General features: G+C 40.5%; 1 non-coding gene across 1 annotated transcript; it reads right to left on the bottom strand.

Moving 5' to 3' along the window:
* Positions 1 to 21,017: 21,017 nt before the first annotated feature.
* On the bottom strand, positions 21,018 to 21,124 carry LOC148567522 (small nucleolar RNA R71). The gene has a single exon (XR_015881675.1). It is a non-coding gene; the product is annotated as a small nucleolar RNA R71 (small nucleolar RNA).
* Positions 21,125 to 26,860: the final 5,736 nt, after the last annotated feature.

The following is a 26,860-nucleotide window of genomic DNA, read 5'->3' as shown; positions in this document are numbered from 1 at the left end:
ACCATGTCCACTTCAAAGGAGCATAACTTGAGCTACAGAGATCCAATTGAGGTGATTCTAGTTGCGTTAGAAAGCTGACATTCAGAGCTTTCCAACGATATATAATACTCTATAGTGGGCATGAAATTTGAGTACAAACAAGAGGCATCATTTAAGCCCCAAAAACACCAACTGGGCAGCAAGTGCAATATCTCTTGATCCCAATGTTCATTTTATTTTTAGTTCTTATATTTACTTTTCTTGCCATTTTACTTTTCTGCACTTTATTGCTTTCTTTACTTTTCTGTCAATTTACAATTCCTGCTGCCCATCATCCAAATCTGATTCGTCTAACTAGGATAATTAATTAACCATTGATTGCTTAATCCGTTAATCTCTGTGGGATTCGAGCTCACCCTATTGTGAGTTTTACTTGACGACAATTCGGTATACTTGCCGAAGGAAGATTTGTTGAGAGACAAGTTTTCCCCGCATCAAGTTTATGGCGGCGTTGCCGGGGATTAATTGTGATTAACAAACTACCGGTTGATTGATTTACTAGATTAGACACTTTTCTTTTGTCTTTGTTTTCTTCTGTTTCTTTATTTTCTTTTGCTAACCAACTGTTTGTGATATTGCCTCACTGAGAATTTCCTCATCTGTGACAATGGAGATTCCAATTTCTTTTGGTGAATATTGTTTGAGACAGAGCTTTCTGCAGGAAAGAAAGGAGCATCCATCATACTTTAGTCAATCAAATTTCATGGGAAACTCTCCACCACCACAGAATGATTCACTTTACTATGCTCATGGTGGGTGAGAGTATCAAGAACATGAAAAGGGGTACTTTCCAGAGCCACAAAATGATCTATCTTTTGGTGAAATTGATCACTACTCAAGTTGTGGCTGGGAAGATCATAATCAAAGATATTTCACTCATTCATACCCCATTCATCAAGAGCCATCACCTCTCAATTATACAACCTCACCTCCAAGTTTTACATGCCTAAATTCTTCATCATTTGAGTATGCCTCAGCACAAAAGTCTATCCCAAATCCATACAATTCATTTCACCATCCACAAAACTCAATCTACTACCCACAAGAGTCATACCACTTTCAGAACACACAACCACAAAATAACCAATTCCATTCACAAACCAACCCCGCCCAACCATTACAACCTACCCAACCACCTTTAGATAGACTTGCTAGGATGGAACTCTTCATGGAAGAGCTCAAAAGAAGTAGAGAAGAAGAGAGACTCACTATGATAGAACTCCTCGTTAAAAAAATAATAACGACAATCGAAGAGGAGAAAATAGTAGAAAGAGACCATGATGAAAAATTGAGACAGAATGCACAACTCTGTTCTGAAGAACAATTCATTGAAGAGCTGAGATCACAAAGAGAGTCCACTTCACTCTCTTAAGAAATAGATGAATTCATTCAAAGGTCAGAAACAAGGGAGGAATCAGAAGAACAAGAAAAAGAGGAACCTATACCAAGTGAGATTTCTATGAAGAAGGAGGAGGTTGTGAGAGTGTATAAGCCCAAGACTCAATACCCACAGAGACTACTAGTGGTGACAAAGGAACATGCAAACTCACTCCCAAAAGACACACTACAACATCAGGTAGAAGAAAGGGAGGAAGTCAATCAAGGGAGGCCACACTCCAATGAAAGAGAGTTGCATAGAGGGTGAGTTCGTTGAACCACCAATTCAAGAAGTTTTTGATGAAGAGGATGCTCCACCCATCATACAATACCCAAATCCTGAAATCAAGGTGGTAAAGGCAGTCAACATGAACACTAACAAAAGGATGGTGACCAAGAAAAGAAGGACAATATTCATGAAGAAGAAAAGGTCAACCAAAATCCAACCCACCCCTACCCCAACAAGCAAGTTTACTCAAGCTAACAACAGAAGAAGGTTTTCTGGGGAGAAGCACTCAAAACAAGGGGCATTAACTGGCTCCTCTTTCCTCTTGAGGTCATTCCTCTTAACAAACTGAAAGAAGAGGAAGAAAGTTGTGAACAACATGTCAAGCTAATGACATTAAAAGAGCGCTTGTTGGGAGGCAACCCAACCGTAGGTAACATTTTCTTGCTTTGCTTAGTTTACTTTCAATAATTTGGCATATGATTGCACTCTAAGTTTGGTGTTGCCATGCAACAATTTGATTTTCAATCTTCACTGGGTACTTGCAACATTCTAAATTGACAGTGGCACACTAAGTTTGGTGTTGCCACTTAACTTTCATGCAAAGTACCATGCCAACACCACTTATTTATGCAATCACATTGTCTCTATTTTACTTCTTGTGCTTTTGTTGTGATCCATAATCTTGCTTGCTAAAACACATGCATACTCACACCTTATTTTAAGACATTCATGATTCATCATAAACCCTGTCACCACTGTTTTAATTGATGCTTGAGTATAAGCAATCATTCTATGTCTGGTGTGGGAAGGGGAAGAATAGGAGGAAAAGGGCAACAACAAGGAAGATAAAATACAAGGTGGTAAAGTTCCTTTCTCCTTTTACTTATTTCCAGTACTTTAATTTGCATGATTGTCTTCTATGTTCTTTGTATGTATGTGTGCTTTCTCCTTGTGAATAAGCATGTCAATTCTGTCTTTTAAACTTTTTATTGATTAAGGCTGTGTTTTCTAGTCTGAATGTCATTACTGCATCCTTACTTTGCTTACTTGTATGCTTGTCCCTTTGAATCAAATGAAATAGAGAATGAGTGTTTTACAAAAGACCATAGTAGAGTTCATACTATGGAGTAAGTTCATGAGTTTATGGTGTGATCATAAGTTAGCTAAGTTTGTTCAACCACAAGGTGGGAAGACAACTATCTGGCAGGAATACTATGCTTGAGACACACCCCATGAAACTAGCTAAATAAGAAGATCCTAATAAGAAAAAGGGAAGGAACAATAAAGGTTGAAAAATAAAAGAAAAAGAGTAAGCAATAAGGCTAGGCACCAATGGTTTTAATCTTGAGGCAAGTGTCTGTGGTGCTCCTGTGTGAGGGATCTACTTGGATGAATAAGCTCTTAGGGGTGCCTTATCACTTGGTAACTTGGGTTAACTAACTCGGGATTATCAGCTGAAAGTCCACTATCAAGAGTAACCTTCACTACAAAGCATTTAGTAACCCAAAGAGGTGCTGGACACCAAGGTCTCAAGAAAAGAAAATAAATAAACTATATGCCTGTGGTGTGTATGTATGGGGGAGAGACTTGAGCAAGTAAGTCCTTAGGGGTGCTTCAACACCTAGCACCTTGAACCAACTGGTTCGGGAGTGTTGGCTGAAAGCTTATTTTAAAGAGTTGCCCCCTTACAGAGCACTTAGCTTAAAGAACACAAATAAGCCCTGAAATGACAACAAAAGGATCAATGAATAAAAGTCTCATGGGATGCAATCACAGTAAGTATTCTAGGACATGATAAAGGTCTGAAAGCCAGGAATGAACCTAAGTTGCTATGCATGAAACCACCATAAAACCAGGGACATGACTTCCACAAGAATGACTCATTTCTCTTGGCAGTCCATTCATCATTCTCTTGTTCCAGTACTTGCTTAGGGACAAGAAAGCTTTAAGTTTGGTGTTGTGATGCCAGGGCATTTTGGCCAGTTTCACAGACCTTTTCTTTACTGTTTTTAAGGTAGTTTCAAGCATTTTCTTAGGAAATAAACTAGTTTTGGGTAGATATTCACTTACATCTTGATTCAAGCAAACATTGTGAATTTTGAATGATTTCATGAGAATTTTGCATGAATTGAATGATAAATTGGATGATGCATGATTCCATGATTAAGAGCAAGACTTTGATGTACTTTGTTTGATTGATTTCAGGCCAAAAGAAGAAGAGAAGAGCCACGTTAGTGGCTACGTTAGTTACACTAACGTAGACACTAACGTGGAAGGAAGAAAAGCCCCAACATTAGTGGGAAAAGTTAGTGGCATTAACTTTGAAGAAAGGAAATGGAGCTAACGTTAGTGACACTTAACATTATCACTAACGTTGGACCAAGCTCATGAGTGGCCATGGTAGAGTCCATGTTAACCTAGTTAACGTGGCCTCTAACGTTAAGAAGGAAAGGGGGAAGCCAACGTTAGTGACACTTAACATTGTCACTAACGTTGGCCAAAGCACATTAAGCCACGTTAACTCCCACGTTAACCTAGTTAACGTGGAAGCTAACGTGAAGGAATAAAGTGGTCGACAACGTTAGTGACACCCAACATTGTCACTAACGTTGGAAGAACACAAGCCCCCAAGAGGCATGTTGACTCCCACGTTAACCTAGTTAACGTGGAAGCTAACGTGAGGAAAGAAGGTGATCGCCAACGTTAGTGACACCCAACATCGTCACTAACGTTGGAAGGATCCACACATGCCACCATGAGCCACGTTAAGTTAACGTGGAAGTTAACGTGACACCTGATAGCCTGACCATGCCTTCTTCAAACACGTATAACATGAGCCACAAAGCTCCAAATAAGATGATTCTAGTGGCATTGGAAAGTAAGATTCCAGAGCTTTCCAAGCATATATGGCACTACATGGTTGACACTAAATTTGAGGGAGAAAACCTGCCCCGAAAGTGCAATAATGAACATGGTATCAGCCTGTATTTAGGCCAACTGACCTCTTTACCTTCCAAGAAGTATAACTCGAGTTGTAGAGCTCCAAATGATGCGCTTCCAAAGACATTCAAAAGTAGACATCCAGGGCTTTCCAACAATATATAATAGTATGGGGTGGACACTAATTTTGAGCTTCAGAAACGGGAAAATCGCTAGCGTTATTGGCAATCAACATTTCCAGTAACGTTGGCATATATGCCAGCAACCATGTCCACTTCAAAGGAGCATAACTTGAGCTACAGAGGTCCAATTGAAGTGATTCCAGTTGCGTTAGAAAGCTGACATTCAGAGCTTTCCAACGATATATAATACTCTATAGTGGTCATGAAATTTGAGTACAAACAAGAGACATCCTTTAAGCCCCAAAAACACCAACTGGGCAGCAAGTGCAACGTTAGCCACAATAACTTCAGCACTAACGCCACACTTGTAGCGTTAGTGTGGCTAACTTTAGCACCTGGGCCTCAACTTAACTCACTTCTCTCTCAAAGTCCACTTCAAAGCTCAAGCAAGCAAGCCCACAATTGTCAACCAATCAAGACCACAAGAAGCATCTAGAATAGGAATTTTCATTTTATTGTAATTTGCTTTTATTTTCATTTTGTAATTTAGGAGAGCCTATATAAAGGCCTTAGTTTTTACATTGAATTCATCAGAGGCTAGACAAGGCTGGGAATTCTGGAAGGAGGGATTAGAGAGGGGTCTTCAGACTCCTTCCCCTCACACACTTTTCCTTCTCTTCTTTTAGTTGTAATTTTCATTTATGAATGTTGAATTTTCAATTTCACTTTTTATCTTCATCTTTATTTTTCTGCACTTTCTTTCTTTTCTATTTTTGTAGAGCAATGATCAACTAACTCTTTACATTGGGTTAGAGAGCTCTATTGTGATTCAATGGATCAATTGTAGTTCTTATTCTTCTTCTTCTTTCTTTTCTCTTGATTTTACTTGAAAGCTTTCGATCTTCATCCAATTGGATAGTTATCTTGGAAAAGAAACTATTCATACTTGGATCTCTTCTGAACCTTGGAAGAGGAATGAAGAGATCAAGCTAGAAATGCTTTCTCATGGTGGACCAAATTAGGTTTGGATGGATATGTGACTATAATCCTCTCAACACTTGATTTGGGAAATGCATGTGGTATAATCAGTGACCATACTTCATCTCTTCTCATGAGCAATTGACCAAGGAATTGGCTATTGATCAAGATTTGAGAGATTGAATTACAAGAAATTGTGATTCAATCACTTAAGATTGCCAAGGAGATCAATGAGTGCATTGATTGAGGAAGAGATGGGAATGAACTTGATCCGGAGGATTGCAATATCTCTTGATCCCAATGTTCATTTTATTTTTAGTTCTTATATTTACTTTTCTTGCCATTTTACTTTTCTGCACTTTATTGCTTTCTTTACTTTTCTGTCAATTTACAATTCCTGCTGCCCATCATCCAAATCTGATTCGTCTAACTAGGATAATTAATTAACCATTGATTGCTTAATCCGTTAATCTCTGTGGGATTCGACCTCACTCTATTGTGAGTTTTACTTGACGACAATTCGGTATACTTGCCGAAGGAAGATTTGTTGAGAGACAAGTTTTCCCCGCATCACCTATCAAAACCAAAACAACACATCTGCTCCAAATCACCCATCAATTGATGACAAGCTCTCTAAGATTGAAACCTTACTTGAAGGAATATGCCAAGAGATTCAAGAAAATAATGTGTTCAAAGAGGAGGTGCGAGCCAATATTAAGAACCAGGGAGAGACCATTAGGAAGCTGGTATTCCAGGTGGGATGTTTAGCTGAGAAGATTCCCAAACCTACTGATAGCTTCCCAAGTGACACGGAGAAAAACCCCAAAGGAGAAGCAAAGAAAGTAAGATGGGAAGATTACAAAATGGTCACTACAAGTGATCAAGAGACTGAAGACAAGCAAGGGAAACTTTTCGAACAACCTGAAGACAAGTCAACAAAGGAGGAGGATAGAGATCACCAAGAACAAAAAATCTCACAACAAGAGCTGCTGAAGCTCTATGCACCCTTCCCTCAACTGCTCAATGGTGCTGTGGGAAAGAGAATATACTCAAGGTTCCTAGACTTTTTTGCATCTCTGCATGTAAACATACCATTCATCAAGGTAATTCAACAAATGCCTGCATTCATCAAGTATATGAAGGAACTTCTTCCCAGGAAAAGCTCACTCAAAGGAGGCCAGACTATAGTGATGAACAAGGAATGTAGTGCCCTTATTCAACCTGAGTTGCCTACAAAAAAAAGAGACCCAGGGAGTTTTCACATCCCTTGTGCCATAGGTTAAACTATGTTCGATAGAGCACTATGTGATTTGGGGGCCAGCATCAACTTACTGCCCTTATCCCTGGTGAAGAAGCTGCAGATCAATGAGATAATGCCCAAAGATGTAATCATCAGACTGGCTGACAAAACTCAAAAGCAAGCAATAGGAGTGGTGGAAAATGTGTTGCTAAAAGTTGGGAAATACTTTCTCCCAACAGACTTTGTCATCCTGGACATGGAAGAGAGTCACACTCACCCAATCATATTGGGAAGACCATTCCTAGCTACGGCCAGAGCACTTATCGATGTAGAGAAAGGGGAGCTAATATTGAGAATCCATGATGAACGACTCAGCTTCAATGTTTTCAAACTCTCACAAGAAACAGATCAAGAGGACAAGGAACTAAGCACAAATGATAATGAGACACTGAAAGAGGAGACAAGCACTGAAGCACAGCCAGTTCATTCTAAGATCCCCTTAATTGACAAACAAGGAAAAGAGCAATTGCCATAGCTCAAAGAAAAGTTGGAGGAACCTAAACCTCTAGAGGCAGGTAAAGACAGCATCACAACTCCTTTAGAAAAAGAGGTCACCGAGGGGAAGGCAACCTCAAAAGAAACAAAGAAGAAGGTACCAAGGAGGTGGAGGAACAAGAAGATCCCTATGGAAGACTTCTCTCCAGGGGATAGAGTTGTCTCAGCTTACTTCCCAGATATTCCCCCTAATCTCCCCACTGTACCATCTCAGTTACCTAAGGTCTTCACTATCAACAGAGTTCTTTCCCTGGAACATGTAGAAATCATTGATCCAACCAATGGATATAAGTCCATAGCAAGAGGGGAGGACATTAAGCACTACCAACCACCCTGATGAGGGAAAAACGTCAAGCTAATGACGCTAAAGAAGCGCTTCATGGGAGGCAACCCATGTTTTATATGTTTGTAGAAAATAGTGAAAAAAGCAATGTTTATGAATTTCAACCCAAACTTGACAAACACTTGGTGAAATATTTATCATGCAGAATATAGTGAAGAACAAGTTTCGTATTCAAAGCAAAACTCTTGGAGCTTTGAACAAAACTTTTCATCACAGTGCTCCAAACTAAGTTTGGTGTCACCCCAAAGTGCCATCAATCTGCCTATAAGGATACACAAGTAGTTAGTTAGTTGAAATTCATAAATAAACAAACTCTTTTTCTTCTCTTTATTATTCTAGCCGTAGAGTTTGATTTTTATGATATTAATTTCCTTATTTTAAATCTTTGTAGGAAAAAGGAAAAGAGCATTGAAGGGGATTGATTGGACAATTAAATAGGGAGAGATTCCGCCACTTAATGAAAAACACTACACACATGTCTCAAGAGGGAACGCATGGGGAAACGTTGCCATGCAACATTGGAGAAGGAAGACCCTTGAAGACCGAACTAATCACTCTCATTAAGTGATGATCCTTGTCCTTCCTTCATACACAACCCCAACCGTCCATCAAGCAACAATCCTTGCAATCCACACCTTCCATCCACTCATGATCTCCCTATATAAGTGAACCTTAGTGCATGCTCATTCCTCACACTCAAATTTCCACTCTCCACACTTCATACTTTCGGCTTGCTCAACCCCCTTCATCACACTCTGTCCTAGCCAACCTATTCCTCATCTATCCGTATCCTCAAACCCCTCCCTCAAAACAGCAACTCGATTCATGGCATCATCAAGCTCAAAGAGGCAAAAGAGGAAGGAACCCATGGAGAGTGTTCCTTTCGATGAGAAGAGATTCAAAACTGCCTTTCATGAACGTGAATTCGAACGGATAAGGGCCAGAAAAATATTGCCAGAGTGAATCTTCCAAATCAATGCAAATGAGTCACCACAAATTCTGGAGAAAATCGAACAGAGGGGGTGGCAATTGCTCACAAATCCAGAGGGGAAGATCAATGGAAACCTCATCAAAGAATTTTATGCAAATGTAGTAAGAGAAGATAAAACCAAGGCCCCAACCTTCAAAAGTTACGTGAGAGGAAAGGAGGTGGACTTCAGCCCAAATGCCATAACAAGAGCTCTTCACCTGAAATCACCTCATTTTGATGAGGACAGTTATCAGGCAAGGATAAGTAGAAGCCCTGATAATGATGAGCTCTCAGAGATAGTGTCAGACATCTGTGTTATAGCAGCTGACTGGGAGAGGTACACAGATGGGAGACCCAAGTTCATCAAGAGGGGAGACCTGAGCCCTGAAGCCAAGGGGTGGTTTGAACTTGTAAGGAGGTCCATTCTACCAGCTGCAAATAATTCAGAGGTAAACATCAATCGAGCTACTATGGTGCATTGCTTAATACAGGGTGGGGAAATCAATATGAATGAGCTCATCGCCGAGGGGATTCAAGATTCGGCTGAGAAGGTTGATTCAGGTACCAGGCTTTGGTACCCCAACACCATTCTCCGCTTATGCAACAAGGCCAAGGTAGTATTTGAGGACAGCAATCCAGACTGGGTGAACCTAGGGAGGCCAGTTACACTCGAGCGATTGGTTTATACTACACCTGCTCAGCAACAAAGAAGACCACAAATATGGAAACCAAAAGCAAAAGAAAGAGTTCACCAAGAGGAACCTCATCAGGAAGAATATCAACAAGGAGAGTATTATGATCCAGCCAACTTGAACATGAGTCACCTTCTAAGAGCCATTGAGGATCTGGGGATGAGACATATGGAAGGACAAGAGCAAATACTGAACCTTCAATCTAACTGGCTGAGCCAACAAGAAGCATGGCAAAAACAACAAATGGAGCAGCAGCAGGAACACTACTCCCAGCTCACTCAAGCCATCAACCAAGTGAATGAGAGGCAAGAGCTTCAAGAGAAGCACTTGCAATAACTCAATCAGTGGCAAATAGCCCAAATGAAAACTTTCAATGAGTTCAGTGTACTCAATGAAGGAAGGCAACTACATAGGGAGGAATTCTATGTAAACACTCAAGCCAAGTTGAATTACATATCTAATCAATTGGTAGAGCAAGAAGAAGGGAAGGTGAAACAGCAGAAAGAAGCATTAAAGAAGAAGATGGAAGATACTGGCTTCTGGAAGAAACTGCTTGGAAAAGGCAAGGGAAGTGGAAGTACAAGCACTCAAGAGAGATGGTGCGCAGAAATTGTGATTACACTTTGATTATGTAAAATTCATCGCTCTTTCTTTCCCTGGTAATGGCGCCAAAAACATGATGCCAATACCATGGTTCACAACTTCGCACAACTAACCAGCAAGTGCACTGGGTCGTCCAAGTAATACCTTACGTGAGTAAGGGTCGAATCCCACGGAGATTGTTGGTATGAAGCAAGCTATGGTCACCTTGTAAATCTCAGTCAGGCGGATATAAAATAGTAATGGGGTTTTTGAAATTAATTAATAAAATAGGGATAGAAATACTTATGTAAATCATTGGTGAGAATTTCAGATAAGCGAATAGAGATGCTTTTCGTTCCTCTGAACCTTTGCTTTCCTGTTGCCTTCATCCAATCAGTCTTACTCCTTTCCATGGCTGGCTTTATGTGATACATCACCATTGTCAATGGCTACTTTCGGTCTTCTCTCGGGAAAATGATCCAAATGCCATGTCACGGCACGGCTAATCGTCTGGAGGCATCACCCTTGTCAATGGTTACATCCTATCCTCTCAGTGAACATGGTCAACGCACCCTGTCACGGCACGGCTATTCATCCGTCGGTTCTCGATCATGCTGGAATAGGATTTACTATCCTTTTGCGTTTGTCACTACGCCCAGCAATCGCGAGTTTGAAGCTCGTCACAGTCATTCAGTCATTGAATCCTACTCGGAATACCACAGACAAGGTTTAGACTTTCTGGATTCTCTTGAGTGCCGCCATCATTCTAGCTTACACCACGAAGATTCTGATTAAGAGATCTAAGAGATACTCATTCAATCTAATGTAGAACGGAAGTGGTTGTCAGGCACGCGTTCATGGGGAATGATGATGATTGTCACGTTCATCACATTCAGGTTGAAGTGCGAATGAATATCTTAGAAGCAAAATAAGATGAATTGAATAGAAAACAGTAGTACTTTGCATTAATCTTTGAGGAACAGCAGAGCTCCACACCTTAATCTATGGAGTGTAGAAACTCTACCGTTAAAAATACATAAGTGAAAGGTCCAGGCATGGCCGAATGGCCAGCCCCTCTGATCTAAGAACCAGGCGTCCAAAGATATCTAATACAATAGTAAAAGGTCCTATTTATAATAAACTAGCTACTAGGGTTTACAGAAGTAAGTAATTGATGCATAAAATCACTTCCGAGGCCCACTTGGTGTGTGCTTGGGCTGAGCTTGAGTGTTACACGTGTAGAGGTCATTCCTGGAGTTGAACGCCAGTTTTGGTGCCAGTTTGGGCGTTGAACTCCACTTTGCAACTTGTTTCTGGCGCTGGACGCCAGAATTGGGCAGAGAGCTAGCGTTGAACGCCAGTTTACGTCATCTAAACTTGGGCAAAGTATGGACTATTATACATTTATGGAAAGCTCTGGATGTCTACTTTCCAACGCAATTGGAAGCGCGCCATTTCGAGTTCTGTAGCTCAAGAAAATCCACTTTGAGTGCAGGAAGGTCAGAATCCAACAGCATTAGCAGTCCTTCTTCAACCTCTGAATCTGATTTTTGCTCAAGTCCCTCAATTTCAGCCAGAAAATACCTGAAATCATAGAAAAATACACAAACTCATAGTAAAGTCCAGAAATGTGAATTTAACATAAAAACTAATGAAAACATCCCTAAAAGTAACTAGATCCTACTAAAAACATACTAAAAACGATGTCAAAAAGCGTATAAATTATCCGCTCATCACAACACCAAACTTAAATTGTTGCTTGTCCCCAAGCAACTGAAAATCAAATAGGATAAAAAGAAGAGAATATACTATTAATTCCAAACTATCAAAGAAACATAGCTTCAATCATATGAGCGGGACTTATAGCTTTTTGCCTCTTGAATAGTTTTGGCATCTCACTTTATCCGTTGAAGTTCAGAATGATTGGCATCTATAGGAACTCAGAGTTTAGATAGTGTTATTGACTCTCCTAGTTCAGTATGATGATTCTTGAACACAACATCTTTATGAGTCTTGGCCGTGGCCCTAAGCACTTTGTTTTCCAATATTACCACGGGATACATAAATGCCACAGACACGTAATTGGGTGAACCTTTTCAGATTGTGACTCAGCTTTGCTAAAGTCCCCAATTAGAGCTGTCCAGGGTTCTTAAGCACACACTTTTTTTTGCTTTGGACCTTGACTTTAACCGCTCAGTCTCAAGTTTTCACTTGACACCTACACGCCACAAGCACATGGTTAGGGACAGCTTGGTTTAGCCGCTTAGACCTGGATTTTATTCCTTTAGGACCTCCTATCCACTGATGCTCAAAGCCTTGGGATCCTTTTTATTTGCCCTTACCTTTTGGTTTTAAGGGTTATTGGCTTTTTGCTCTTGCCTCTTGGTTTTAAGAGCTTTCGGCTTTTTCTGCTTGCTTTTGCTCCTCTTTTTTTTTTCGCCTTTTTTTTTTCTCTGCAGGCTTTGTTCTTTGCTGCTTTTTCTTGCTTCAAGAATCATTTTTATGATTTTTCAGATTATCAAATAACATGTCTCCTTGTCATCATTCTTTCAAGAGCCAACATATTTAACATTCTTAAACAACAAATTCAAAAGACATATGCACTGTTCAAGCATACATTCAGAAAACAAGAAGCATTGTCACCACATCAATATAATTAAGCTAAGTTCAAGGATAAATTCGAAACTCATGTACTTCTTGTTCTTTTGAATTAAAACATTTTTCATTTAAGAGAGGTGATGGATTCATAGGACATTCATAACTTTAAGACATAGTTACTAACTACTAATGATCATGTAATGAAGACACAAACATAGATAAGCACATAACATAGAAAACGAAAAATAGAGAAAGTAAGAACAAGGAATGAGTCCACCTTAATGATGGTGGCGTTTCCTCCTTGAGGAACCAATGATGTCCTTGAGCTCTTCTATGTCTTTTCCTTGTCTTTGTTGCTCCTCCCTCATTGCTTTTTGATTTTCTCTTATTTCATGGAGCATGATGGAGTGCTCTTGATGTTCCACCCTTAATTGTCCCATGTTGGCACTTAATTCTCCTAGGGAGATGTTGATTTGCTCCCAATAGTTTTGTGGAGGAAATTGCATTTGAGGCATCTCCGGGATCTCATGGTGATGAGCTTCTTGCGCCTCTTGAGCTCCATGAATGGGCTCTCTTGCTTGCTCCATCTTTTTCTTAGTGATGGGCTTCTCTTCCTTAATAGGAATGTCTCCTTCTATGAAAGCTCCAGCTGAGTAACATAGATGGCAGATAAGATGAGGAAAAGCTAGCCTTGCCATGGGGGATGACTTTTCGGCTATTTTGTAGAGTTCATTAGAGATGACCTCATGAACTTCTATTTCCTCTCCAATCATGATGCTATGAATCATGATGGCCCGATCCACAGTAACTTCAGATCGGTTGCTAGTGGGAAAGATTAAGCATTGAATGAACTCCAACCATCCTCTAGCCACAGGCTTGAGGTCCAATCTTCTTAGTTGAACCGGCTTGCCTTAGAGTCAATCTTCTATTGAGTTCCTTCCACACATATGTCCATAAGGGCTTGGTCCAACCTTTGATTAAAGTTGACCCTTCTAGTGTAGGGGCGTTCATCTCCTTGCATCATGGGCAAGTTAAACGCCAACCTCACATTCTCCGGACTAAAATCTAAGTATTTCCCCCGAACCATTGTAACGTAGTTCTTTGGATCCGGGTTCTTACTTTGATCATGGTTCTTGGTGATCCATGCATTGGCATAGAACTCTTGAACCATTAGGATGCCGACTTGTTGGATGGGATTTGTTAGAACTTCCCAACCTCTTCTTTGAATTTCATGTCGGATCTCCGGATACTCATTTCTTTTGAGTTTGAAAGGGACCTCGGGGATCACCTTCTTCTTGGCTATAACATCATAGAAGTGGTCTTGATGGGCTTTGCAGATGAACCTTTCCATCTCCCATGACTCGGAGGTGAAAGCTTTTATCTTCCCTTTCCCCTTTCTAGAGGATTCTCCGGTCTTAGGTGCCATCAATGGTAATGGAAAAACAAAAAGCTTATGCTTTTACCACACCAAACTTAGAATATTGCTCGCCCTCGAGCAATAAAAGAAAGAATAGAGGAAGAAGAAGAAGAAAATATGGAGAAGAGGGGTGAAGTGTGTTTCGGCTAAGTAGAGAGGAGAGGGTTGTGTTGTGTGAAAATGAGGAAGAATGGAGGGCTATATATAGGGGAGGGAGGGGGGTTAAGGTTCGGCCATTTAGGGTGGGTTTGGGTGGGAAATTGGTTTTGAATTTTGAAGGTAGGTGGAGTTTATGAGGTAGGTTTATGGGGAAGAGTAGATGGATGTGAGTGGTGAAGAGGTGATGGGGAAGAGAGATTGAGGTGATTGGTGAAGGGTTTTTGGGGAAGAGTGTTTATGGGATTTTGTGAAAGAGGGGTGAGAAGATGTGAGTGGAGGTAGGTGGGGATCCTGTGGGGACCACAGATCCTGAGATGATCCTGTGGGGTCCACAGATCTTTGAGGTGTCAAGGCATTTACATCCCTGCACCAATTTAGGCATGCAAAAATGCCCTTGCACATAACTCTAGGCGTTCAGCGCCAGGTTGGTGCACATTTTGGGCGTTCAACGCCCATTTACTTGCTATTTCTGGCGTTGAACACCAGAACCATGCTTGTTCTGGGCGTTCAGCGCCAGGATGCTGCCCATTTTGGGCATTCAGCGCCAGAACCATGCTCTGTTCTGGCGTTGAACGCCAGACAGGTGCTTCCTCCAGGGTGTGATTTTTCTTCTGCTGTTTTTGATTACGTTTTCAATTTTTTTATTTATTTTGTTACTCCACATGATCATGGACCTACAAAGACATATAACTAAGAAAAAAATAGAGTTAGATAAATAGAAATTGGGTTGCCTCCCAACAAGCGCTTCTTTAATGTCAATAGCTTGACAGTGGGCTCTCATGGAGCCTCACAGATGTTCAGAGCTTTGTTGAGACTCTCCAACACCAAACTTAGAGTTTGGATATGGGAGTTCAACACCAAACTTAGAGTTTGGTTGTGGCCTCCCAATACTAAACTTAGAGTTTGACTGTGGGGGCTTTGTTTGACTCTGCTTTGAGAGAAGCTTTTTATGCTTCCTCTCCATGGATACAGAGAGAGATCCTTGAGTTGTAAACACAAGGTTGTCCTCATTCAATTGAAGGATTAATTCTCCCCTGTCCACATCAATCACAGCTCTTGCTGTGGCTAGGAAAGATCTTCCTAGGATGATGGATTCATCCTCTTCCTTTCCAGTATCCAGGACTATGAAATCAGCAGGGATGTAAAGGCCTTCAACCTTTACTAACACGTCCTCTACTTGTCCATAAGCCTGTTTTCTTGAATTGTTTGCCATTTCTAATGAGATTTTAGTAGCTTGTACCCCATAGATTCCCAGTTTCTCTATTACAGAGACGGGCATGAGGTTTATCCCTGAACCAAGGTCACACAGAGCCTTAAAAATCATGGTGCCTATAGTACAAGGTATTATGAACTTTCCAGGATCCTGTCTCTTCTGAGGCAATGTCAGTTGATCCAGATCACTTAGTTCATTGACGAACAAAGGAGGTTCAATGTTTCCTTCTGCTGTTTCACCTTCCTTTCCTCTTGTTCTGTGAGATATTTTTGGTCCTCATCATACTTAGGGATTACAGAGTGTAGATTATGCATATGACTAGACATATAGTTCAACTTGGCTTGAGTGTTTATGTTGAACTCCTCCCTATGTAGTTGCCGTCCTTCATTAAGTACACTGAACTCATTGAATGCCTTCGTCTGAGCTAGCTGGCATTGGTTGAGTTCTTGAAGGCCTTTATCTTGACGCTCTTGCCTTTTAGTCACTTGATTGATGGCTTGAGTGAAATGGGAATAATGTTCCATTTGCTGTTTCTGCCACTCCCCTTATTGATTCATCCAATTAGAAAGGAGTTCTTCTTGACGATCCATCCTTTGGGATTGAACGTGTAGTTGTTGCTCCTGCCCCTTCATATAACTCCTTGCTAGGTCCTCAATGGCTCCGTGAATATGATTCAAGTTGATGTTGGTTGGATCATAGTACTCTTCTTGCTGATATTCTTCTTGATGAGATTCTTCTCGGGGAGGCCCCTCTTGTGCTGCTCTTTTCCCTATTTGAGGTCTTTATTGTTGTTGGGCGGGTGCCACATAAGTTATTCACTGTAGCGTGACCGACCTTCTAGGGTTCACCCAACTTGGATTGCTATCCTCGAAAACTACCTTGGCTTTTGTGCACAATCTAAGGATGGTGCTGGGGTACCAAAGTCTAGCACCTGGATCATTCTTCTCGGATGACTCTTGAATCCCCTCAGCTATAATCTCATGCACATTAATGCCTCCACCCTTTATTAAGCAATGTACCATAGTAGCTCGAGTAGTGTTAACCTCTGAATTATTTGCAGTTGGGAGGATAGATCTCCTCACAAGCTCAAACCATCCCTTGGCTTCCGGGATGAGGTCTCCTCTCCTGATGAACCAAGGTCTTTTATCCAAATACCTTTCCTAGTCAGATCCTATAACACATATATCATTCACAATTTCTTCAAGTTCATCATTGTCGGGGCCATTACTTATTCTTACGTGATAACTGGGCTCATCAAAATGTGGCAATTTCAGCTGAAGAACCCTCATTATGGCATTGGGGCTGAAGTCCACTTCTGTTCCTCTCACATAACTTTTGAAGGTGGGGGCCTTAGTTTTGTCTTTTCTGACCACATTTGCATAGAATTCTTTGATGAGGTTTGCATTTATCTTTGCTTCTGGGTTCGTGAGCCTTTGCCAACCCCTTTGGTCGATCTTCTCTCGAATATGTGGGCATTCATCCTCAATGAACTGGAATGTTAACTCAGGCAATATCTTCTTGAGCTTTATCCATTCAAATTCAAGTTCATGGAATGCAGTTTTGAATTTCCTTTCATCAAAATGGCTGCCCTCAACCGGTTCCTTTCTCTTTTGCCTCTTGGAGCTCGATGCTGCCATGAGTAAGAGTTGATGTGTGAAAGTATTGAGGGGTTGTGGATAAATGCTGGAATTCAGTTGGGTTTGGATAGGGTGAGATGAAAGGACTTGGGTTCCGAAGGTGTGAAGTATAAAGAATGGGAATTGGAATGTGAAGGGTGTACGGACTAGGAATCACTTATATAGGAAAGTGATGGGTGAATGAAAGGTGTTGATTGATGGGGTGGTTGTGTGATGGACGGATGGGGTTTAGAATGGGATGAGCACAACGATCATCAACTCTATGATGGTGTTGGTTCAGTTTCCAAGCTTGTTCTTCTTCCAATGTTGCATGGCAACAATTCCCAATGCAATTCCCTTGGAGACATGTGTACAGTCCTCTCCTTTTGTGGTAGGCGAATCCTTCAATTGTCCTATCAATCCTCCTACAAAATAAAAGAAAAAATAAAATTGTGGGAAGTGACGGCAAAATTTAAAAGACAAGAAAGAGTAACTACTTTTTAAAATTTTTGTTGTTAACTACTAAGTGCTATTCACAAATGCAAACCAACTGACTAATTAAATTTCCATGTATGCAACCTTGGTGACACCAAACTTAGTTTGTGGCAATGTGGTGTAAGATGATTTGTTCAAGGTGCTAAGAGTGACATGCTATGAGTTGCATTCATGTCCTCTTAGTGTGCCTTGAACACCAAACTTGTTCTTCACTATATGTTGCATAAAAGGATTTATTCAAGGATATGTCAAAGTTGATTTGTTATCGATGAACCTTACTTTATTAACTACTTTAAAAGCATGTAAAATATGGGTTGCCTCCCATGAAGCACTTCTTTAGCGTCATTAGCTTGACGTTCTTCCTTTGTCAGGGTGGTTGGTAATGCTTCAAATCTTCCCCTCTTGCAGTAAACCTATATCCATTGGCTTCATCAATGATCTCTACATGTTCTAGGGAGAGAACTTTGTTGATGGTGAAAACCTTAGGTAACTGAGATGGGATGGTGGAGAGATGAGGTGGGATATCTAGGAAGTAAGCTGAGATCACTTTATCCGCTGGAGAGAAATCTTCTGTAGGGATCTTTTTGTTCCTCCATCTCCTTGGTATCTTCTTCTTTTTTTCTTTTGCTGTTATCCTGCTCTTTGTGGTCTCTTTTCCTACGGGGATTTTGTTGCTGGTCCCATATGATTCTGGTGGTTTTGGCTCCACTTGAGTTTCTTTTAGCTGTGACAGCTGCTGATTATTTCATTCATCACCCAATGGAATTCCTGAGTGTACAACTTGTGCCTCAATGGTTGTTTCTCCCACCATTGCTCTGTCATGCTCTGTCCTTAGTTTCTTGCCTTCTTGACTTGCTTCTTGTGAGGGTTTGAAGACATTGAATGTGAGTTGTTCGTTATGTACCCTCAGTATTAGCTCTCCTCGCTCCACATCTATAAGCACTCTGGCTGTAGCTAAGAATGGTCTTCCCAATATGATTGGGTGAAGATAACTTTCTTCCATTTCCAGTATGACAAAGTCTGTGGGAAGGAAGTAGTTCCCAACCTTCACCAGCACATTTTTAACCACTCCTATTGCTTATTTTTGAGTTTTGTCCGCCAGCCTGATGACTACGTCTGTGGGCATCAGCTCATTGATTTGCAGCCTCTTCATAAGGGATAAAGGCATTAAGTTGATGCTTGCTCCTAGATCACAGAGTCATTTATCAAACATTGTTTCTCCTATGGCACAGGGGATGTGAAAACTCCCTGGGTCTTTTCTTTTTGTAGGCAGCTCTGGTTGAATGAGAGCACTGCACTCCTTATTCATCACTATGGTTTATCCTCCCTTGAGTGAGCTTTTCCTGGTCAGCAGCTCCTTCATGTATTTAATGTATGAGGGCATTTGTTGGAGGGCCTTGATGAATGGTATGTTTACATGGAGAGATGCAAATATGTCAAGAAACCTTGAGTATATTCTCTTCTCTACACCACCATTGAGTAACTGGGGAAAGGGTGCATAGAGTCTCAGTAGCTCCTTCTGTGTAATTGTGGTTTCTTGATGATTCTCTTCCTGCTTTCCTGCTGATGTATCTTCAGGTTGTTCTGATGGTTTATTCGGCTCTTCCTCAGTCTCCTTGTCACTTATAGTAACCATCTTGCAATCTTCCCATCTGACTTTCTTTGCTTCACCTCTCGGATTTTTCTCTGTGTCACTTGGGAAGCTATCAGTAGGTTTGGGAATCTTCTCAGATATGAACAACTAAACCCCTTTCATTGGGTTAGAGAGCTCTGTTGTAATTTGATGGATCAATACTAATTTTCATTATTCTTCTTCTATCTTTTCTCTTGATTTTACTTGAAAGCTTTCGATCTTCATCCAATTGGGTAGTTATCTTGGAAAAGAAGTTATTCAAACTTGGATCTCTTTTGAACCTTGAAAGAGGAATGAAGAGATCAAGCTAGAAATGCTTTCTCATGCTGGACCAAATTGGGTTTGAATGGGTATGTGACTATAACCCTCTCAATACTTGATTTGGGAAATGCATGTGGTATAATCAGTGACCATACTTCATCTCTTCTCATGAGCAATTGACCAAGGAATTGGCTATTGATCAAGATTTGAGAGATTGAATTTGTAATTCAATCAATTAAGATTGCCAAGGAGATCAATGAGTGCATTGATTGAGGAAGAGATGAAAATGAACTTGATCCGGAGGGTTGCAATATCTCCTAAGCCCAATGAACTCCCCATCTCTGATCTTACCCATTCTCTTTAATTTCTGCCATTTACTTTTATGAGCAAATCCCCCATTCCCATTTACAATTCTGCAATTTACTTTCAGTCATTTACTTCCAGTCCTTTAATTCTAGCATTTACTTTTCTGTTATTTACATTCCTGCCATTTTATTTTCTGCAACTCTCAACCCAAATTCTGGATTCGCTCAACTAGAACATTCTTCTAATTAAAGTTGTTTGATCAATCAATCCCTGTGGGATTCGACCTCACTCTATTGTGAGTTTTTACTTGACGACAAATTCGGTACACTTGCCGAAGGAAATTTGTTGAGAGACAGTTTCCACCCGCATCAAGTTTATGGCGCCGTTGCCGGGGATTGATTGTGCATCAACAATGATTAAATTGGATGATCACTAGATTGAGCATTTTTATTTTGTGAATTTCATTTTCTGTTTGAGTGATTTACTTTCTGTTTTAGTTAAACTTCTTCCCTTCCCCCTCTACTCTTTTGTTTTTCTTTGTTATTTTCAATTCTGTTTGCTAACCCACTAACTGTTTGATATATTGCATCACCCACAACTAACAGTAATTCTGACAAAAATACTTTTTGCACCTATCTTTTCTTGCTTGCACTTGATGGTTGTATGACAGGGAGAAGAAGCGGGGCTTCAACTTCCTTTGATTCTGAACCTGAGAGGAACTTCCTTAGATTAAAGAGGGAGGCAAGAGGAAAGAAAGTGGTTGGTGCTGAGGAAGAGGAGGAATTCTTTGTACCAAACATGGTAGACAACATGGAAAACCATCATGAAGAAGAGGATCACAACCATGGGGGAGGAGGTAGAGCAAATCATGCTGGTGAGGATAGAAGAGTTTTGGGCTCTTACATCAATCTAAACCCAGGCAATTGTTGAAGTAGCATCCAAAAGCCAACAATCCATGCCAACAACTTTGAACTTAAACCACAGCTTATCACCCTTGTTCCCGAACAACTATTCGTTTGGAGGAGGTGTTCAAGAAGACCCCAATCAACATTTAACCACCTTCCTGAGAATATGTGACACAGTGAAGTCTAATGGTGTTCATCTTGACGCCTATAGACTACTCTTATTTCCATTCTCACTCAGGGACAAAGCAGCTAAGTGGCTGGAATCTTTCCCAAGGGAAAGCTTGACAACTTGGGAGGATGTGGTGAACAAATTCTTAGCAAGATTTTACCCCCCTCAACGAATCAATAGGCTGAGAGCTGAGGTCCAAACTTTCAGGCAACAAGATGGTGAGACTCTATATGAAGCATGGGAGAGGTTTAAAGACTTAACAAGGAGGTGCCCACCAGATATGTTCAACGAATAGGTGCAGCTACATATTTTCTATGAAGGGCTCTCTTATGAGTCAAAGAAGGCCGTAGACCATTCATCCAGAGGATCTTTGAACAAGAAGAAGACTATTGAGGAAGCCATAGATGTTATTGAAACAGTAGCAGAGAACGACTACTTCTATGCTTCCGAAAGAGGGAACATAAGAGGAGTAATGGAGCTAAACAATGTAGATGCTCTGTTGGCCCAAAACAAGCTCATTACCCAGCAGCTGGCTGACCTCACCAAGAAGATGAAGAGGAACCAAGTAGCAGCAATCTCCACTTCATCAACAACCCAAGAAGGAGTGAATGAAGAAGCAGAGGGTAGTCAGGAGCAAGCCAACTACATTGGAATTCACCAAGGCAAAACTATGATCTATACTCCAAGACCTACAACCCTGGATGGAGAAACCACCCAAACTTTGGGTGGGGAAGTCAGCAAGATCAAAACCAAGACCAGAAACGTTATAACTCCAACAACAATGCAGCTCACCAACAATTCACACAGAGGACATCTCAACACCCCCACAACAACACTTCTCCACACGCCTATTGAAGCCAGGGCATTTTGGCCAGTTTCACTGACCTTTTCTTTACTGTTTTTAAGGTAGTTTCATGCATTTTCTTAGGAAATAAGCTAGTTTTGGGTAGATATTCACTTACATCTTGATTCAAGCAAACATTGTGAATTTTGAATGATTTCATGAGAATTTTGCATGAATTGAATGATAAATTGGATGATGCATGATTCAATGATTAAGAGCAAGACTTTGAAGCACTTTGTTTGACTTATTTCAGGCCAAAAGAAGAAGAGAAGAGCCACGTTAGTGGCTACGTTAGTTACACTAACGTAGACACTAACGTGGAAGGAAGGAAAGCCCCAACGTTAGTGGGAAAAGTTAGTGGCATTAACTTTGAAGAAAGGAAATGGAGCCAACGTTAGTGACACTTAACATTATCACTAACGTTGGACCAAGCTCATGACTGGCCACGGTAGAGTCCACGTAAACCTAGTTAACGTAGCCTCTAACGTTAAGAAGGAAGGGGGGAAGCCAACGTTAGTGACACCCAACATTGTCACTAACGTTGGAAGAACACAAGCCCCCAATGAGGCACGTTGACTCCCACGTTAACCTAGTAAACGTGGAAGCTAACGTGAAGAAAGAAGGTGATCGCCAACGTTAGTGACACCCAACATTGTCACTAACGTTGGAAGGAGACACACATGCCACCATGAGCCACGTTAACTCCCACGTTAACTTAGTTAACATGGCACCTAATAGCCTGACCATGCCTTCTTCAAACACGCATAACTTGAGCCACAAAGCTCCAAATGAGGTGATTCCAGTGGCATTGGAAAGTAGGATTCCAGAGCTTTCCATGAATATATGGCACTACATGGTTGACACTAAATTTGAGGGAGAAAACCTGCCCCGAAAGTGCAATAATGAACATGGTATCAGCCTGTATTTAGGCCAACTGACCTCTTCACCTTCCAAGAAGTATAACTCGAGTTGTAGAGCTCCAAATGATGCGCTTCCAAAATCATTGAAAAGTAGACATCCAGAGCTTTACAACAATATATAATAGTATGGGATGGACACTAATTTTGAGCTTCAGAAACGGGAAAATCGCTAGCGTTATTGGCAATCAACATTTCCAGTAACGTTGGCATATATGCCAGCAACCATGTCCACTTCAAAGGAACATAACTTGAGCTACAATGGTCCAATTGAGATGATTCCAGTTGCATTAGAAAGCTGACATTCAGAGATTTTCAACAATATATAATACTCTATAGTGGGCATAAAATTTGAGTACAATTTACTTTTCTGTCAATTTACAATTCCTGCTGCCCATCATCCAAATCTGATTCGTCTAACTAGGATAATTAATTAACCATTGATTACTTAATCCGTTAATCACTGTGGGATTCGACCTCACTCTATTGTGAGTTTTACTTGACGACAATTCGGTATACTTGCCGAAGGAAGATTTGTTGAGAGACAAGTTTTCCCCGAATCAAGTTTATGGCGTCGTTGCCGGGGATTAATTGTGATTAACAAACTACCGGTTGATTGATTTACTAGATTAGACACTTTTCTTTTGTCTTTGTTTTCTTCTGTTTCTTTATTTTCTTTTGCTAACCAACTGTTTGTGATGTTGCCTCACTGGGAATTTCCTCATTTGTGACAATGGAGATTCCAATTTCTTTTGGTGAATATTGTTTGAGACAGAGCTTTCTGCAGGAAAGAAAGGAGAATCCATCATACTTTAGTCAATCAAATTTCATGGAAAACTCTCTACCACCACAGAATAATTCACTTTACTATGCTCATAGTGGGTGGGAGTATCAAGAACATGAAAAGGGGTACTTTCCAGAGCCACAAAATGATCCATATTTTGGTGAAATTGATCACTACTCAAGTTGTGGCTGGGAAGATCATAATCAAAGATATTTCACTCATTCATGCCCCATTCATCAAGAGCCATCACCTCTCAATTATACAACCTCACCTCCAAGTTTTACATGCCTAAATTCTTCATCATTTGAGTATGCCTCAGCACAAAAGTCTATCCCAAATCCATACAATTCATTTCACCATCCACAAAACTCAATCTACTACCCACAAGAGTCATACCACTTTCAGAACAGACAACCACAAAATAACTAATTCCATTCACAAACCAACCCCGCCCAACCATTACAACCTACCCAACCACCTTTAGATAGAGTTGCTAGGATGGAACTCTTCATGGAAGAGCTCAAAAGAAGTAGAGAAGAAGATAGACTCACTAGGATAGAACTCCTCGTTAAAAAAATAATAACGACAATCGAAGAGGAGAAAATAGCAGAAAGAGGCCATGATGAAAAATTGAGACAGAATGCACAACTCTATTCTGAAGAACAATTCATTGAAGAGCTGAGATCACAAAGAGAGTCCACTTCACTCTCTTCAGAAATAGATGAATTCATTCAAAGGTCAGAAACAAGGGAGGAATAAGAAGAACAAGAAAAAGAGGAACCTATACCAAGTAAGATTTCTATGAAGAAGGAAGAGGTTGTGAGAGTGTATAAGCCCAAGACTCAATACCCACAGAGACTACTAGTGGTGACAAAGGAACATGAAAACTCACTCCCAAAAGACACATTGCAACATCAGGTAGAAGAAAGGGAGGAAGTCAATCAAGGGAGGCTACACTCCAATGAAATAGAGAGTTGCATAGAGGGTGAGTTCATTGAACCACCAATTCAAGAAGTTTTTGATGAAGAGGATGCTCCACCCATCATACAATATCCAAATCCTGAAATCAAGGTGGTAAAGGCAGTCAACATGAACACTAACAAAAGGATGGTGACCAAGAAAAGAAGGACAATATTCATGAAGAAGAAAAGGTCAACCAAAAGCCATCTCACCCCTACCCCAACAAGCATGTTTACTCAAGCTAACAACAGAAGAAGGTTTGCTGGGGAGAGGCACTCAAAACAAGGGGCATTAACTGGCTCCTCTTTCCTCTTGAGGTCATTCCTCTTAACAAACTGGAAGAAGATGAAGAAAGTTGTGAACAACATGTCAAGCTAATGACATTAAAAGAGCGCTTGTTGGGAGGCAACCCAACCGTAGGTAACATTTTCTTGCTTTGCTTAGTTTACTTTCAATAATTTGGCATATGATTGCACTCTAAGTTTGGTGTTGCCATGCAACAATTTGATTTTCAATCTTCACTGGGTACTTGCAACATTTTAAATTGACAGTGGCACACTAAGTTTGGTGTTGCCACTTAACTTTCATGCAAAGTACCATGCCAACACCACTTATTTATGCAATCACATTGTCTCTGTTTTACTTCTTGTGCTTTTGTTGTGATCCATAATCTTGCTTGGTAAAACACATGCATACTCACACCTTATTTTAAGACATTCATGATCCATCATAAACCCCGTCACCACTGTTTTAATTGATGCTTGAGTATAAGCAATCATTCTATGTCTAGTGTGGGAAGGGGAAGAATAGGAGGAAAAGGGCAACAACAAGGAAGATAAAATACAAGGTGGTAAAGTTCCTTTCTCCTTTTACTTATTTCCAGCACTTTAATTTGCATGATTGTCTTCTATGTTCTTTGTATGTATGTGTGCTTTCTCCTTGTGAATAAGCATGTCAATTCTGTCTTTTAAACTTTTTATTGATTAAGGCTGTGTTTTCTAGTCTGAATGTCATTACTGCATCCTTACTTTGCTTACTTGTATGCTTGTCCCTTTGAATCAAATGAAAAAGAGAATGAGTGTTTTACAAAAGACCAGAGTGGAGTTCATACTATGGAGTAAGTTCATGAGTTTATGGTGTGATCATAAGTTAGCTAAGTTGGTTCAACCATAAGGTGGGAAGACAACTATCTGGCAGGAATACTATGCTTGAGACACACCCCATGAAACTAGCTAAATAAGAAGATCCTAATAAGAAAAAGGGAAGGAACAATAAAGGTTGAAAAATAAAAGAAAAAGAGTAAGCAATAAGGCTAGGCACCAATGGTTTTAATCTTGAGGCAAGTGTCTGTGGTGCTCCTGTGTGAGGGATCTACTTGGATGAATAAGCTCTTAGGGGTGCCTTATCACTTGGTAACTTGGGTTAACTAACTCGGGATTATCAGCTGAAAGTCCACTATCAAGAGTAACCTTCACTACAGAGCATTTAGTAACCCAAAGAGGTGCTGGACACCAAGGTCTCAAGAAAAGAAAATAAATAAACTATATGCCTGTGGTGTGTATGTATGGGGGAGAGACTTGAGCAAGTAAGTCCTTAGGGGTGCTTCAACACCTAGCACCTTGAACCAACTGGTTCAGGAGTGTTGGCTGAAAGCTTATTTTAAAGAGTTGCCCCCTTACAGAGCACTTAGCTTAAAAAACACAAATAAGCCCTGAAATGACAACAAAAGGATCAATGAATAAAAGTCTCATGGGATGCAATCACAGTAAGTATTCTAGGACATGATAAAGGTCTGAAAGCCAGGAATGAACCTAAGTTGCTATGCATGAAACCACCATAAAAACAGGGACATGACTTCCACAAGAATGACTCATTTCTCTTGGCATTCCATTCATCATTCTCTTGTTCCAGTACTTGCTTAGGGACAAGCAAGCTTTAAGTTTGGTGTTGTGATGCCAGGGCATTTTGGCCAGTTTTACTGACCTTTTCTTTACTGTTTTTAAGGTAGTTTCATGCATTTTCTTAGGAAATAAGCTAGTTTTAGGTAGATATTCACTTACATCTTGATTCAAGCAAACATTGTGAATTTTGAATGATTTCATGAGAATTTTGCATGAATTGAATGATAAATTGGATGATGCATGATTCCATGATTAAGAGCAAGACTTTGATGCACTTTGTTTGATTGATTTCAGGCCAAAAGAAGAAGAGAAGAGCCACGTTAGTGGCTACGTTAGTTACACTAACGTAGACACTAACGTGGAAGGAAGGAAAGCCCTAACGTTAGTGGGAAAAGTTAGTGGCATTAACTTTGAAGAAAGGAAATGGAGCCAACGTTAGTGATACTTAACATTATCACTAACGTTGGACCAAGCTCATGAGTGGCCACGGTAGAGTCCACGTTAACCTAGTTAACGTGGCCTCTAACGTTAAGAAGGAAGGGGGGAAGCCAACGTTAGTGACACTCAACATCGTCACAAACGTTGGCAAAAGCACATTAAGCCACGTTAAGATCT

Source organism: Arachis ipaensis, chromosome B4 (genome assembly GCF_059453495.1).
Source record: "Arachis ipaensis isolate K30076 ecotype BB chromosome B4, ASM5945349v1, whole genome shotgun sequence".
Lineage (NCBI taxonomy): Eukaryota > Viridiplantae > Streptophyta > Magnoliopsida > Fabales > Fabaceae > Arachis > Arachis ipaensis.
The sequence above is the reverse complement of the archived record's forward strand: the minus strand, read 5'-3'. Positions and strand labels throughout refer to the sequence as shown.